This window comes from Procambarus clarkii, chromosome 71 (genome assembly GCF_040958095.1).
Source record: "Procambarus clarkii isolate CNS0578487 chromosome 71, FALCON_Pclarkii_2.0, whole genome shotgun sequence".
Classification (NCBI taxonomy): Eukaryota; Metazoa; Arthropoda; class Malacostraca; order Decapoda; family Cambaridae; genus Procambarus; species Procambarus clarkii.
This window is the reverse complement of record NC_091220.1, coordinates 19,410,728-19,427,650: the sequence shown is the minus strand read 5'-3', so window position 1 is coordinate 19,427,650 and position 16,923 is coordinate 19,410,728. Positions and strand designations below refer to the sequence as shown.

Sequence of the window (16,923 nt, the reverse complement as noted above, 5' to 3'; positions counted from 1 at the left end):
ACGGGAGATGTCTCCCGTCTACAGTTACACTGCAGTAATAACTGATATACCAGTCACCACTCCCCGAGTCCACAGTTGACAGTGTTTCCAATTCAGCCAATTGAGAGCGGGAACTCAGTCGCGTGATTCCTGACAGCCAATGGCGAGACAGTCCTTCGCGTGGTTTTACTATCGGGGTCTTGCGAGTAGGTGAGGTGGCAACCTGGATGTTATAATAGGTATATATGTATTTGAAGTATGTATTTTAAGAAATATAGGAGAGAAAGAGAGAGTCTCTTGTGTATTGTACAGACCACCCCTCACTTAATCTGGTCTACTATAAGGTGAACTGTCTACCCAGGTTGAATATATATATATACGGGAGACACCTCCCGTCACGCCACCATTTGGTCACCACTTGGTCCGGGAGACATCTCCCGTCACGCAGGGTGCAGTTGCGCCTCCACAGATCTCCAGTATCAGCTCTTGATACTGGTAATGGCTCCCAAGGGCCACCACTTACGGGCTATTCATGCCCGTGCCACCTTTTGGGTGGCTTAATCTAAATCAATCAATCAATCAGGTTGAATAGCACTGCCCTACAACATGCCAACTGAACTTCCATCAAAAGCTGGAGTGGACGGTATGTCTGGCTAAGGAGTGTGTGGAATATGAACCACTATTCAAGGAGGGTCTTCACTGGTAAGGGGGGTAGAAATAGCCTAAGCTACTCTATCCCTTTGAGATGTATTTCTTTCTTATGTCAATAAACATACTTGAACTTCACTGGTCCTACATAATAGTTGGGACAGAAAAGGCCGTGGAACCTCTAACGACGGTTGGGTTTGAGAATAGTGTGATGGTTACTCCGGAGGAAGGTATGATGCACACCAAGATTATAGTTTTTAAGTATCCAACTTATTTGGATCCTGATTATCTTCTCAACAATGATAGTGTTGTTTGGGCAAAGAGGAACAGTGTTCGTGGTGAAAAACAAAGTCAGGTTGTTGCCTTGGTAAAGGCTGAGGCTCCGGAAAGAATTTTTGTGCAAGGACTAGGCTACAGGAAAGTTGCAAAATACATTGAGGAGCCCATATTATGTATGAAGTGTTCTCCTTGGGGACATCCGAAGGACACTCAGGATACCACATCCTGAGGAAGGCTCAGGTGTGGTATTAAGGTTATGTCAGGTGTGTTTTGAACTCGGCACACCTCAGGGAGGAGTGTTGAGTCCCACCCTGTTTAATGTACTAATGAATAAGATAGCATCTGAGAGATACTCAAATGGGGTAACTCCGATCATATATGCCGATGATATTTTGTTTCAGAGCAAAGATATTTCAAAGGTTCAAACAGTGTTGGACAATTTCGGAAACCTGTGTCACCATATGGGACTGGTGGTTAATGAAAACATAACTAAGTTTGAATGTAGAAGTCGGAGGCCCACTATATTGAAAATAAACGGTAAAAATATAGAGAGAGTTAATATATATAAATATTTAGGCATATATGTTGAATATACCCATAAGAGTTTGGAAGCTGAGATGAACAGACTGTTGGGTCAATGTCGGAAGAGATTACAACCTCTGAAGGCCTTGGCATGCTGTGGAAAGGGAGTGGGAGTCATGATGATGATGATGATAAAGATTAAGCCACCCAAAAGGTGGCACGGGCATGAATAGCCCGCAAGTGGTGGCCCTTTTGAGCCGTTACCAGTATCAATAGATGATACTGGAGATCTGTGGAGGTGCGACTGCACCCTGCGTGACGGGAGATGCCTCCCGTGGAGTGGGAGTCCCTGTGCTACGAATGATATACTTGAGTACTGTAAGATCCCTTATTGATTATGCTGCACCTGTCATTTCTTGTTTTGGTAAAGGTAGGATGGGCAAGTTGGAGAAGGTACAAAATGAAGCCATGATAATTATCTTAGGATGACCAAGACATGCTATGATTGAGATAATGAGGATGGAGTGGAATCTGAAGAGTATTGGGGAGAGAATTTCAGAGATAAGATCTCTTATTGATCTTGGACAAGTATATGAGTGGGATTGGGTGGTTATAGAATAGGAGCTGCCTCGTATGGGCCAATAGGCCTTCTGCAGTTACCTTTGTTCTTATGTTCTTATAAATGTAGCCTGTCCCATAAAATTCAAATTAATTAGAGGTGGGGGAGCTAATGAATTAATCCTCTCGGTTCAAAAGGTGGGAAGTAATGAACAATGTATAAATTCACTTGAACGTGTCCAGCGTAGGATGACTAAGTTAATTCCCCAAATTAGAAATCTTTCATATGAAGAAAGATTAACAAAGCTTAAGTTGCATTCACTGGAAAGGCGAAGAGTTAGGGGTGACATGATAGAGGTTTACAAGTGGATGAATGGACATAACCGGGGGGATATTAATAGGGTATTAAAAGTATCAACACAGGACAGAACACGAAACAATGGGTATAAATTGGATAAGTTTAGATTTAGGAAAGACTTGGGTAAAAACTGGTTCAGTAACAGGGTTGTTGATTTGTGGAACCAATTGCCGCGTAACGTGGTGGAGGTGGGGTCCCTCGATTGGTTCAAGCATGGGTTGGACAAGTATATGAGTGGGATTGGGTGGTTATAGATAGGAGCTGCCTCGTATGGGCCAATAGGCCTTCTACCTCTGTTCACCCAGCAGTGAATTGGTACCTGGTTGTTAAGTGATTTGGCGGGTCGTATTGCAGGGAAAAATTAGGTATTAAGGACCTGCCCGCAACGCTATGCGTGCTAGTGGCTGTACAAGAATGTAACAACTCTTGTATATATAAATAAAAAAAAGGAATTCTTTTTCACCCACAGGGTTATAAACTCATGGAACCGCCTACCTGCCAAAGCAGTAAATGCCAAAACACTGTTGAATTTTAAAATCCAACTTGGAAAAATCATCAGGATAAATGGCAAGCCGCCGGCTTCCAGTCCACGTCGAGGCCACTAGAGAAATAGTGGCTCTCAGGTAAAACTTCCAGTGATTGATGAATTCTGACTCCAAGGCCCTTTCTTCATCAATCTGCTGCAATGTTGTTGATTTGGTAGTAGTGATGAACATTACCGAAATGGGCTCGCCATAGCCCGTGCTACTTGGAACTTTTTTTTTCCAGGTAGCTAATCTTCAACAACAACAACAACAACATTGTTATACCCGGCATGCAAGGTCTTGCAATATTTGATATTGAAAAGCAATTGCCAGTCTTCCGTCCATTCATAGACGGAAGACTCATTCAAGACTCATTCCCACAAGACGGAAGAAGGAACATTCATATGTTCATGAGCCATAGAGTTCATGAACATTTTGTAACGCCTCAATATCTTAGTACCATCTGTAAATTTGATGATGGGGTTTGTAATATTCTGATGTTGTTGTTTTAGAATTAACTACTCAGAACGAAGTGTTCAAGTAGCACGGGCTATGGTGAGCCCGTAATATTCTGATGAATGTCATTGATGTATATGATAGAAATAGTTGGCCCCAAGATGGACCCTTGCGGTACTCCACTCAACACATTTATCCTGTAAGATTCATATCCGTTGGGGACCACCTTATGCTTTCTTGGTTTTTAGCAATTGTTTTATCCATTCTAGTATTCTACCGTTTATTGCAGGTGCTTGTAATGTTGTTATCAAGTACTGCAGCTCTGAAACTAACGACTGAAGCTGTTACAGTAACTCTGAAATAGTAATAGCAGCAGCGGAAGCACCACCACTAGCAGCAGCAGCACCACCACCAGCGAGAGTACCACTACCACCACCACCAGTAGCACCACCAGCAGCAGGAGCACCACCACCAGCGAGGGTACCACTACCACCACCACCACCAGCACTACCACCAGCGAGGGTACCACCACCTCCAGCACTACCACCACCACCACCACCAGCACCACCATCACCACCACCACTACACCTGGTTACATACCTCAGTTAACCAACACACAATGGTCAGCTAATTCGAAAATGCAGGAGTGCGGGAACTTCAACCTCGGGGCGGGATTCATTTCCGCCGGCCGCTCCGACTCTAATGGGCCGGCCTGATGGACTTCCGTGGGCGGCCCTGCCAGCTGTGTTATGGACCCGCCCCGCCCCGCACCGCCACCCACCACCCCGCCATCCACCGCCCCTCCACCAGCCTGCATGACCGGTGTTCAATCCCCGACCGTCCAAGTGGTTGGGGCACCATTCCTTACCCCCGTCCCATCCCAAATCCTTATTCTGACCCCTTCCAAGTGCTATATTGTCGTAATGGCTTGGCGCTTCCCCCTGATAATTCTCTCTCTCTCTCTTTCAACACACACCTGAGGGAGGTGGGTGAGTGGACAGCACGCTGTACACGTAATCCTATAGTCCCGGGTTAGATTCCGGCGCCGGTGAGAAACAATGGGCAGAGTTTCTTTTAACCTATTGTCCCTGTTACCTAGCAGTAAATAGGTACCTGGGAGTTAGACAGCTGTTACGGGCTGCTTCCTGTGTGTGTACTCACCTAATTGTGCTTGCGGGGGTTGAGCACTGGCTCTTTGGTCCCGCCTCTCAACCGTCAATCAACAGGTGTACAGATTGCTGAGCCTATTGGGCTCTATCATATCTACATTTGAAACTGTGTATGGAGTCAGCCTCCACCACATCACTTCCTAGTGCATTCCACCTGTTAACTACTCTAACACTGAAAAAGTTCTTTTTAACGTCCCTGTGGCTCATGTGGGTACTCAGTTTCCACCTGTGTCCCCTTGTTCGCGTCCCACCAGTGTTGAATAGTTTATCCTTGTCTACCCTGTCAATTTCCCCTGAGGATTTTATAGGTAGTGATCATGTCTCCCCTTACTCTTCTATCTTCCAGTGTCGTAAGGTGCATTTCCCGCAGCATTTCCTCGTAACTCATGCCTTTTAGATCTGGGACTAGTCTAGTGGCATACCTCTGAACTTTTTCCAGCTTCGTCTTGTGCTTGACAAGGTACGGGCTCCATGCTGGGGCCGCATACTCCAGGATTGGTCTTACATATGTTGTGTACAAGATTCTGAATGATTCCTTACACAGGTTCCTGAACGCTGTTCTGATGTTAGCCAGCCTCGCATATGCCGCAGACGTTATTCTTTTTATGTGGGCTTCAGGAGACAGGTTTGGTGTGATATCAACTCCTAGATCTTTCTCTCTGTCCGTTTCATTAAGTACTTCATCTCCTATTCTGTATCCTGTGTCTGGCCTCCTGTTCCACTGCCTAGCTTCATTACTTTGCATTTACTCGGGTTGAACTTTAGCAGCCATTTGTTGGACCATTCACTCAGTCTGTCTAGGTCATCTTGTAGCCTCCTATTATCACTTCATTTGTGTGAGAGTGAATGTGTGTGTGTGTGTGTGTGTGTGTGTGTGTGTGTGTGTGTGTGTGTGTGTGTGTGTGTGTGTGTGTGTGTGTGTGTGTGTGTGTGTGTGTATGTGTGTGTGTGTGAAAAACATAAAAAAATAGTTAGTAGTTAGTAACAGTTGATGGATTGATAGTTGAGAGGCGGGCCGAAAGAGCAGAGCTCAACCCCCGCAAACGCAACTAGGTGATTACACTCACACACCAACCCACACATCCCCACACCTCCACAACACACCCCACAACATACCCCACAACACACACCACACCTCCACAACACACACCACACCCCCCCACACCTCGTGGGGATACCCCCATTACATGCTCTCAGCTCGTATCCTCCTGTCCTGCTTTGCTAAATGTATTTAGCTTAGCAATATTGATGCATGCATTTCATAGTTAAGCTGAATTAACAATTACTTTAACAAATTACTTAGCAACACAACAAACACACACATATACGCACATATTCACACATATACGCACATATTCACACATATACGCACATATTCACACATATACACACACACATATAACTATATGTGTACCCGGTAGTCGGCTTCGTTCTCGACTCGCAATCTGGAATTCCAGGTTCGAATTCCGGGCGGAACAGAAACGGTTTGGCGCGTTTTCCGATGCCTCTGTTCACCTAGCAGTAAATACAGAGGAGTTATAGTCAACTTGTTGAGAGGTTTGCACTCTGGGGAGGGTCAATAGTTCGATCTCAATATAAGCCGAACATGTATATATATACTCTGGCTACCTGTCCCTGACAAAAAGAATGATTTAATGGTTTAAGTTCAAACGTAAGGGGTGACAGGCAAGATGAAAGCGGCGACCCGTACACCCACACTCCCCATTACACAGAGATGTGGGGCAGATTCACGAAGCAGTTACGCAAGCACTTACGAACCTGTACATCTTTTCTCAATCTTTGGCGGCTTTGTTTACAATTATTAAACAGTTAATGAGCTCCGAAGCACCAGGAGGCTGTTTATAACAATAACAACAGTTGATTGGTAAGTTTTCATGCTTGTAAACTGTTTAATAAATGTAACCAAAGCCGTCATAGATTGAGGAAAGATGTACACGTTCGTAAGTGCTTGCGTAACTGCTTCGTGAATCTGGCCCGTTTGGGGGGAGGGTGTCTGTAGTGCTCCTACAAAGAACGTCGCTTTTCGCACGTATGCGTTACATAATGCCAAAAATTGTCGTACTGGAAAATGGACGCGGCTGGCGAGGGTGACGTACTGTCCCGTTTTCTGTTTTGGGTCCTCTGGCAGGTTAGGATAAGAGCACTTTACATTGACCGTTTTTTTGACGCTGGGAAACCTTAGGCGGACGGGCTGGTTACACAGCTCACAAAATACACCCATCACAACCTCACTTCAACTCCCTCGTGAATAAACCAGAGAGAGAGAGAGAGAGAGAGAGAGAGAGAGAGAGAGAGAGAGAGAGAGAGAGAGAGAGAGAGAGACAGACAGAGACAGAGAGAGAGACAGACAGACAGAGTTACCACAAACACCACGTAGATAGATGATTCCTTTACACGAACACAACAATTTTGAAGCTCACGACATCTTAAATATCAAAACAAAATACAATCAGACACCTTCAGGCATCAGCAGGATGTCACACCTCAAAGAGCGTCACAGATCACCTATTCCAATCTCTTTACTGATTGGCTGATAACACACACAATACCTCGTGTGTGTGTTATATCTACACATACACATGTGTAGGCAGGAGTTGATTAAGGCAGCGTCTGGGATCCTCTCCGGCGTAGGTTCGAATCCTCATCACGGCCCTTGTGGATTTGTTCATTTGATCCATCACGCTATTGTGATTTCTGTGTGTAATGTAAGGTCTACACTGTTATAATGCAGCCCGTCCTCTTGAGCGTTCATAACGTCACTAAACTGATGTACTAAATTGTCCCGGACCTAACCTAACCTAACGGAGGGCCCACGGATAGAAAACGGGATGCGACATCAATTTTGAGAGCCGATAAGATTCTTAGTACATCGATTTTTGGTCTTAGGGGATTCATACGTCAAAATACGATGTACTATTGGAGAGAATAGAGGTGTGTAACTACACCTGTACATAAAGTACATTAGGTTTCAACATTACTGTTGCCTAATAAATGTAACGTAAAACTATGCATTAAAACAATTAATTATACCTAATAAAACAAGAGTAGCCTATTATAAAAAACAAATTACTGTATTTGTATAAAAACAAAATTCCTGTAAGTGGTTCAGTTAAGCCTCAGAATAACATTAGACCAGTTCTTGTATCCTTCTGATGTAAAATCCGGATGCAGACTTGTGGATCTGGATCCGGGAGTTCAGGAAATTGGGTGTTTCCAACATAATCCTGATTATCCGGAAAACACCTAATTTCGGTTGACCGTTATCATCTATACATTACGAATCAATTTCTTTTAGCTTAAATAAAAGTCCTCGATATAGTTATTTTCCGGCTGAATAATTATGAAAAAAGGAGAATAAAACAGGAAACTCAATTCTTTTACTTTTCCTCCTTGCACTCCCTATCTTTCTCTTCTCCTCTTCCTTCTCTTGCTCCTCCTTTTCTTACTCCTCCTCCAATCGTTGAAGATTGTTTTGGGTGCCAACCTGCTGTCAAAACGAGATCCATAATTTTGGTTATTTTAAGATGGGAGGAGCGTCGAAATTGCCGTGTTGGTGCGACACGAAACATCTTGATCTTGAGATATTATATATATATATATATATATATATATATATATATATATATATATATATATATATATATATATATATATAAATAACGTAAATCTTGAGCATGCGCGGGTAAACGGCGAGAGTAACGTAACACACTACGTACAATACATGCATGATTTTATTTCTGACTTGATGACAATAGCATAAGGGGGTGTGGCTATATTAAACCATCTAAGAACTACCCTGACTAGTCTATGTCCATCCCATACCCCAGACCATTCTCCCTACAAATTTGAGCGAGGCTAGACCCAAGCCTCTGGCCTCTAGCTATGGATAGATATTCTTTTATTATATATATATATATATATATATATATATATATATATATATATATATATATATATATATATACATATATATATATATATATATATATATATATATATATATATATATATATAACAGTTTGTCCTGTTTTAATAAAAAAATATTCGCATAAGCTTACATAATTAAAATACCTTTGCAGAAATTCTTATGGGATTGCCATATACGTTTTTACCTAAGAATATTTTCACGACCAGTATTCATTTACAGATGCACAAGTTCCAGTAAGGATTTTTGTCTGATAAAGCGAGTGAAATGAAGCTGTGGAATAATATTATTATTATTATTTTTTAATCGGAAGAGCAGCACATCCTCCCCCGAGGACGGTCCGCGGGACACTGAGGGGTGCGGCGACCAGGAAGGTAGCGACATCTACACCACAAGACGTCAGTTAAGAAATACTAGCAGACCGTCTCGTCTGCGCACCTCTCCTCTTATTTATCCACCGACCGTAGCCTCAAGTATAGAATTACACGAGATCATTTTTCTTCTTCTTATTCCCCACCGAGATTGATTATATCAGAGAGAATTATTGATTGTAAATACTCTCAAAGCCACAAGATTTCCTGGTCACTCCCCTCGTCGTGGCTCAGCCAATAGACGAGCAGGAAGGCGGGGCCAAGCAGCGCACCTTGACCAATCAAAGGCCCGAGTCTCGCACCTGTCAACATAAAGTATTGGCGGGAGCCACGCGCGCAAAGATCTTGTAGGCGTTTTATACAAGCACAATGGTGGTATGTACGAAGCCCTCTGAATGCACAGGTGTGTATAAATCACGGATACACAGGTGCTACGGCTGATTTACAGACATACAGCTATTCAGCCACAGGTACACACGCAGGTTTGACGATCCCGGGGAAAGCACAAAGACACCTAGGCCTAAGACCCAATTGAGGTACAGAAAAGCTTGGGAACACAAAAGTGATTTAGAAAATTTCTCAAAACAGCAAATATTCGCCAAAGGCGCTCTAATCAGCTTCATCGCGCTGGCAATATTCTCACAAGGGCCGTTGAGCACGTGGTGAACCTGGGGTGAATGACAATGTTAAAATCGCGTGAAAATAGCCGATGTTAATCTGTGCCTCACTAGACCCTATCTCTCTCTCCCCCAGCTCCTCAGCAACTGTGATAGGTGAGATATGGCTGGTGGCTAGGGAGAGAGAGAGGGGGGGGGGCATAGCTGGGGAGAGGGGGGGAGGAGGTAAGGAAAGGGAAGAAAGGAGAGACGGGAAGGATTGAGAGACAGGTGGAAAAGGGGTATATAGCCAGAGGAAGAAAAAGGGAGGAGTTACAGCCCCACTCCTGTGCCAGGTAAATCCACTGCGGGCTCACCATAGCCCGTGCTACTTTCTCCGCTCCTGTGCCAGGTAAGTACACTACGGGCTCACCATAGCCCGTGCTACTTTCCCCGCTCCTGTGCCAGGTAAGTACACTACGGGCTCACCATAGCCCGTGCTACTTTCTCCGCTCCTGTGCCAGGTAAGTACACTACGGGCTCACCATAGCCCGTGCTACTTTCCCCGCTCCTGTGCCAGGTAAGTACACTACGGGCTCACCATAGCCCGTGCTACTTGCCCCGCTCCTGTGCCAGGTAAGGCCACTACGGGCTCACCATAGCCCGTGCTACTTGCCCCGCTCCTTTGCCAGGTAAGGCCACTACGGGCTCACCATAGCCCGTGCTACTTGCCCCGCTCCTGTGCCAGGTAAGTCCACTACGGGCTCACCATAGCCCGTGCTACTTGCCCCGCTCCTGTGCCAGGTAAGTCCACTACGGGCTCACCATAGCCCGCGCTACTTGCCCCGCTCCTGTGCCAGGTAAGTCCACTACGGGCTCACCATAGCCCGTGCTACGTGCCCCGCTCCTGTGCCAGGTAAGTCCACTACGGGCTCACCATAGCCCGTGCTACTTGCCCCGCTCCTGTGGCAGGTAAGTCCACTACGGGCTCACCATAGCCCGTGCTACTTGCCCCGCTCCTGTGCCAGGTAAGGCCACTACGGGCTCACCATAGCCCGTGCTACTTGCCTCGCTCCTGTGCCAGGTAAGTCCACTACGGGCTCACCATAGCCCGTGCTACTTGCCCCGCTCCTGTGCCAGGTAAGTCCACTACGGGCTCACCATAGCCCGTGCTACCTGCCCCGCTCCTGTGCCAGGTAAGTCCACTACGGGCTCACCATAGCCCGTGCTACTTGCCCCGCTCCTGTGCCAGGTAAGTCCACTACGGGCTCACCATAGCCCGCGCTACTTGCCCCGCTCCTGTGCCAGGTAAGTCCACTACGGGCTCACCATAGCCCGTGCTACGTGCCCCGCTCCTGTGCCAGGTAAGTCCACTACGGGCTCACCATAGCCCGTGCTACTTGCCCCGCTCCTGTGCCAGGTAAGGCCACTACGGGCTCACCATAGCCCGTGCTACTTGCCCCGCTCCTGTGCCAGGTAAGTCCACTACGGGCTCACCATAGCCCGTGCTACTTGCCCCGCTCCTGTGCCAGGTAAGGCCACTACGGGCTCACCATAGCCCGTGCTACTTGCCCCGCTCCTGTGCCAGGTAAGTCCACTACGGGCTCACCATAGCCCGTGCTACTTGCCCCGCTCCTGTGCCAGGTAAGGCCACTACGGGCTCACCATAGCCCGTGCTACTTGCCCCGCTCCTGTGCCAGGTAAGTCCACTACGGGCTCACCATAGTCCGTGCTACTTGCCCCGCTCCTGTGCCAGGTAAGTCCACTACGGGCTCACCATAGCCCGTGCTACTTGCCCCGCTCCTGTGCCAGGTAAGGCCACTACGGGCTCACCATAGCCCGTGCTACTTGCCCCGCTCCTGTGCCAGGTAAGGCCACTACGGGCTCACCATAGCCCGTGCTACTTGCCCCGCTCCTGTGCCAGGTAAGTCCACTACGGGCTCACCATAGTCCGTGCTACTTGCCCCGCTCCTGTGCCAGGTAAGTCCACTACGGGCTCACCATAGCCCGTGCTACTTGCCCCGCTCCTGTGCCAGGTAAGTCCACTACGGGCTCACCATAGCCCGTGCTACCTGGAACATCTTGTTCCCAGTTGCTGAATCTAAAACAACAAAAAGGGAGGGGTAAAGACGCTGATGGAAAGGGAGCAAGAAAGTGACAATAGCAAAGTGGAAGAGAACTGAAGTGTGTGTGTGTGAGTACATAGTGCTTTAACACCCCCCCCCCCCCTTACCTCTCGACCCACTTGCCCCACGAGACCCGCGTTCGAGCACTGCTTAGGGTTGAGCTTGTAAAAGCACCTTCATCACCTTCAGTGATTAAGTGCTTAATTGCACACTAGTTTCTTTATCAGCTACCTCACCCTGTCAGGGTAAATGAGACAAATGTATGTGAATGCATGTGTGTGTGTATATATGTATGTGTATGTGTGTGTGTGTATGTATATGTATGGGTATAAAGCATATATGGAAGCTGATCAGAATTACATTTCACCTTTGTGAATGTACATTAATGACACTATGTAAAAGACACATCTAATACTTTATGTAGGGCATACGTAAATCTGTGTATCTATGTATTTACGTATGTAGGTTAGCTTAGCATTTTAAAAGCACCGAATCACCTACTGTGGTTGAGTGTTCAATAAACCCCTGAACTGTATGTTTAACACTTCTCTAACCTTGTCCATGGAGGACAGAAGAAAATGTATATATGCTGGTTAGCATTGTAAATGTGTGGCCACGTCTGTGGTAGAAAATAATAATAATAAAAAAAAAAAACTGCTTAGGGTGAGAGACGATTGGGCAGCTGTCCTCCACACTCTTCACCACCCATGTCCTCCCAGCAGTAATTGTGTACCTGGTTGTAAACCGAGTAGCGGATCGTGTTCCATCCCTAACAGTAGTGATAGGGATGAGAGAGAGAGATATCCACTCAATATTTAGCGTGAGGTTGTTGGTCGACTCCCAGAACGGGCAGAAGAAGAGTAAGGTAGAGTCGTCTGTAAACAGTTTACGTTTAAAATGGTGTAGCACCCTCTAGCAAGTTACTGGTGTATATAACACAAGAGGCCCTAGTATACTGCCTTGTGGTTATGTCCTTGACGGCTATGTCGTGGCCGGATACATTGGACTGGTACAGATGGCCGGATATATTTGGAACAGAGTCCCAATAGTGCTGAAGTTATGAATGAAGAGGTTAATTGGTAATCTATTTTGTTGTCATGGTTAAGTTTAGTTCATTTATTATGCACTCTATACCCATCATGTGAGCGGGAATGGTCTCCATGCCCATTCTGTGGGCGGTAGTGAACCCACATACCTATCCTGTGGGCGGTAGTGGACCCCATACCCATCATGTGGGCAGTAGTGGACCCCATACCCATCATGTGGGCAGTAGTGGACCCCATACCCATCCTGTGGGCGGCAGTGGACCCCATACCCATCCCGTGGGCGGTAGTGGACCCCATACCCATCCCGTGGACGGTAGTGGACCCCATACCCATCCTGTGGACGGTAGTGGACCCCATACCCATCCCGTGGGCGGTAGTGGACCCCATACCCATCCCGTGGACGGTAGTGGACCCCATACCCATCCTGTGGACGGTAGTGGACCCCATACCCATCCCGTGGACGGTGGTATAAAAGGTCACAGAGGCACATAATGGGATCAGACACTGAACCACAAAGTTCACTTGACTAAACAAGTTATAGTCTTGATGAGCTAGTTACACAGTTCAATGTTCACATCAACAATGAGTTAGAGACCAACCACAAGTACTCTATCTAAGCCAAACAACTTACTTATGCGGTGAGCTATAGTTTCATAAGTTGATTTGCTTATTATCACACTTGTCCCCAATCTAGAAAATATCTTTGATTATAATGATTAATGTTATTGCTAGTTAATGGTTTGTAGTCACCTCCTTTGTACTCTGGAGTTACTCTTGACGCTGTGTTTAGTCTGTCAGGAAAAGTTAAGTGTCTGGAGAATTGTTGATGCGAGCCGGCAGCCGGTAGCCGGAACACGCCAGAATTCCGAGAGAATTATAAGGAGATAATACGTATATGTACTTATACCTGTTTTCCGTCTTCTTCCCTCCTACTCTCCCCTCCTTCGTCCTCCCCCTTTTCCACTCTGCATCGTAAAATCGTATCATCAATGGCCAGAAAATCCCTCTGGTCTGTAACCCCTATGGAACATAAAAACAAAAACACTACAGGCCTTGAAGACACCAGCTTTATAAGGGCGATGAAGTTCTCTCATCTCGCGTTGATCTCACCTCCTAGAAAGCGAACCACATAGAGGCGGGACTAAAGAGCCAGAGCTCAACCCCCGCAAGCACATTAGGTGAGTACATGGTCATGGATTTAGTCCAAGTAATAACTTTGAAGATGTCATCAAGGCAGTGTTGAGGAGTCTTGGTCTGCTAAGATGTTTGTTGTGATGGGGAGGAGAATGCTTGAGGTATCCGGATGGTGGGCTGTGAGAACGGTGGCGTAGACGGATCTTGCGAGCGCTTACCGGAACCGGGCCTAAATGGGGAGCCAGCAGGGGAAACATTTTTTTATTTATGATCTAGTAGTTTAGTTCACAGCCAGCCAGTCAGCCAGCCAGCCAGCCAATCAGCCAGCCAATCAGCTTGCTTGCTATAGAGCCACCCAACTTACCAACCAACCAACCAACCAGCCTAACAATCAACTTAGCAACCAGTCATCCACCAAACCTGAAAGCTGGAAAGTGAGGTCCTCAATGGCAGTCATACCTAAGGTGGTGGTAGTGGGAGAAGCGTTCGTGTTTTGTACACAGGTGGGTACAGGAGCAGATGACTGTAGAGAGAGAGAGAAAGAGAGAGAGAGAGAGAGGAAGCAGGCTCCATACACAGCTTTAAATGTAGATATGACAGAACCCAACGGCAGTTGAGTTGATTGGCGAGACCCCAAGAGTCGAAGCTCATCCCCCTGCAAATTCAACTAGGTGAGCATTGACACCGTCAGACTCACTCTATCCCAATCCATCAATATCTCTACCATCCCCCTACTCCACCCTTCACTGTGTCCTCGCTACTTCCTCCACCATATCCCCAACATCTCCACCACCACCAACACCACCACAACCACCAACGCCACCACAAACACCACCACCACCATCAGGAGTTGGTTACATAGAGAAGCCTGTAGAAGATGAGAGATTACCTCCGTCGGGGAGCACAATAAGATGAGGGACTTTGTGTGAACTCCAATGGCAGAGAGAAATGGAAGGAAAGACAGAAAACGAGATGATGGGAATTCATTGCTTGCAAATATTGCAATGCAACGGAGCAGTTCATATACCGCTCAACAAGGAACTGGGCAAGAAAAGTCAATTCCTGGTTTAACAGGAAATTAATTGGAACTTAAAGGACAAAAAATGCCTGAAAAAAATCATGGAGAACTATAGGAACTGAAGACTTGAACCACTAATGAGAACCACCGGAGTTAGGAATGAAGGAGAAAGACAATTTGGAAATGCCATTGCTTTAAAATACATAGTTTTATGGATCAACCAAAGCTGTTTTATTCTAAAAAAATGATATTCCTCAGATCACAGGCGAAAGAGAGATTCTAGAAGAACTGGTCCCAAACCTGCACACATAAATAACGCCACATGAGACCAGGAGGCATGGCAGGATGTGCAGAATACCCCCGTTGAAGAGCAGAGGTGCAACAGGTACTCTGAGAGAGAACTATCAACATCAGAGGCCCGAGACTGTTCAACACGCTTCCACTACACATAAGGGACATAACTGGCCGACCCCCCACAGTGTTCAAGAGAGAACTATCAACATCAGAGGCCCGAGACTGTTCAACACGCTTCCACTAAACATAAGGGACATAACTGGTCGACCCCTCACAGTGTTCAAGAGAGAACTATCAACATCAGAGGCCCGAGACTGTTCAACACGCTTCCACTACACATAAGGGACATAACTGGCCGACCCCTCACAGTGTTCAAGAGAGAACTATCAACATCAGAGGCCCGAGACTGTTCAACACGCTTCCACTACACATAAGGGACATAACTGGCCGACCCCTCACAGTGTTCAAGAGAGAACTATCAACATCAGAGGCCCGAGACTGTTCAACACGCTTCCACTACACATAAGGGACATAACTGGCCGACCCCTCACAGTGTTCAAGAGAGAACTATCAACATCAGAGGCCCGAGACTGTTCAACACGCTTCCACTACACATAAGGGGCATAACTGGCCGACCCCTCACAGTGTTCAAGAGAGAACTATCAACATCAGAGGCCCGAGACTGTTCAACACGCTTCCACTACACATAAGGGACATAACTGGCCGACCCCTCACAGTGTTCAAGAGAGAACTATCAACATCAGAGGCCCGAGACTGTTCAACACGCGTCCACTACACATAAGGGACATAACTGGCCGACCCCTCACAGTGTTCAAGAGAGAACTATCAACATCAGAGGCCCGAGACATGGAAACCAAGGCTGCAAGATGAAAGGCCGGAAAAAACAATGAATGACATTGTCTACTCACTCTAGAAGAGGTAAACAAACTACCGGAGGAATTAGATGTGACCAATTCAATGGTTCCAGACCTAATCCCACCCATGGCTGCTTGAGGAGGCTGTAGAAGTATTTGTCACTATTTGTCTATTATTGTTTAATAAAATGCTTAAGACAGGAAAGATCAAAAGTCTAAAAGTCTAAAAAAAAATCTAAAAAGAAGTCTTAAAAAAAGACAAATGTAGTCCCAATAGTGAAAAAAACATAGAAAGGGGTACTAAATTACAGACCAGTGTTGACCAATCTACACATTAGAGAATTAAGGGACGACGACGTTTCGGTCCGTCCTGGACCATTCTCAAATCGATTGTGAGTCGATTGGGACCTTCAGAAATGATTCTTATGGGATCCCACAAGCCTCGGTTCTGGGTCCGCTCATGTTTCTAATATATGTGAACGTCCTATACCCGAATGAGTGAGTTTGTACATGTCTAATGCTTCCACCTGACGCAAAGCTAATTAGGAATCTTGACAAAACAGAGGACTGCAGAAAGTTACAGGAGGACATTGATAAACTCCCGGAGTGGTCAAACAAATGCTTGCTGGAGTTATATCTCATAAAGTGTAAGGCAATGAAGATCGGGAAAGGGACCGTGTACTGGTGGTCAACAGTACTGGTACCGTGTACTGGTGGTCAACAGTACTGGTACCGTGTACTGGTGGTCAACAGTACTGGTACCGTGTACTGGTGGTCAACAGTACTGGTACCGTGTACTGGTGGTCAACAGTACTGGTACCACGTACTGGCTGTCAACAAGTGGAATGTTCTGAAAGCTGAAGTAGTAGAAGCCACCTCCAGCCACAACTTTAAGACCACACTCCACCAAGAATTCAAACGTCAGAATAGTTCACTTATTACAACTTCACCGGTAGGCTGGGCATGCAGAGCTAGAGCTCACTCTCTCGTAGACACTGACAGGTAAGCACCACCACCACCAGCA

The 16,923-nt window shown here is 46.3% G+C and overlaps 1 protein-coding gene across 1 annotated transcript in view; it reads right to left on the bottom strand.

The window, feature by feature from the left end:
• LOC123745692 (U2 small nuclear ribonucleoprotein auxiliary factor 35 kDa subunit-related protein 2) overlaps positions 1-16,923 on the bottom strand; it is a 66,545-nt gene that overhangs the window by 20,560 nt on the left and 29,062 nt on the right. The gene's annotated exons all lie outside the window — the stretch shown is intronic.